The sequence below is a fragment of the Brassica oleracea genome, chromosome C1, assembly GCF_000695525.1.
Source record: "Brassica oleracea var. oleracea cultivar TO1000 chromosome C1, BOL, whole genome shotgun sequence".
Taxonomy (NCBI): Eukaryota; Viridiplantae; Streptophyta; class Magnoliopsida; order Brassicales; family Brassicaceae; genus Brassica; species Brassica oleracea.
This window is the reverse complement of record NC_027748.1, coordinates 33994947-33995711: the sequence shown is the minus strand read 5'-3', so window position 1 is coordinate 33995711 and position 765 is coordinate 33994947. Positions and strand designations below refer to the sequence as shown.

Below are 765 nucleotides of genomic sequence, written 5' to 3'. Positions count from 1 at the left end.
TTGACATACTTTCTGTAGTATCCTGCCAAACCGAGAAAACTGCGGATCTCCGTAGCATTCTTTGGCGTCGGCCACTCTGAAATGGCGGTAATCTTCTCCTGATCTACTGCAACTCCTACTTCTGAAATCACATGGCCCAAAAATCCAATCTTCCTCTGCCAAAAGCTACACTTACTCAGCTTGGCAAACAACTGGTGTTCCCGAAGCTTATCCAGCACAATCCTCAAATGCTCAGCATGCTCTTCTTTACTCCGAGAATAAACCAAAATGTCGTCGATGAAAACGATCACACACTTATCCAAGTGCTCCCGAAACACATCATTCATAAGCTTCATGAACGCTGCCGGTGCGTTCGTCAATCCAAATGGCATCACCACAAACTCATAATGCCCATAGCGTGTACGGAAGGCCGTCTTCTGTACATCTTCATCAGCTATCGCAATCTGGTGGTATCCCGATGCCAAATCAATCTTAGAGAACCAAGAAGCTCCCTGCAACTGGTCCAACAACTCGTCAATACGCGGAAGCGGATACTTATTCTTGATGGTCACTTTGTTCAGACCTCTATAGTCGATACAAAGTCTGAAACTCCCATCTTTCTTTTTCACGAACAACACTGGTGCTCCCCACGGTGAAGTACTCGGCCTGATAAATCCCTTATCCGATAACTTTTCCAACTGCTTCTTCAACTCTGCCATCTCAGCTGGTGCAAGGCGGTATGGGGCTTGTGAAACTGGTGCTGCTTCTGGCTCCACCTCGATCGGA

At 46.9% G+C, this 765-nt stretch overlaps 1 pseudogene; it reads right to left on the bottom strand.

Moving 5' to 3' along the window:
• LOC106338105 overlaps positions 1-765 on the bottom strand; it is a 10808-nt pseudogene that overhangs the window by 9341 nt on the left and 702 nt on the right.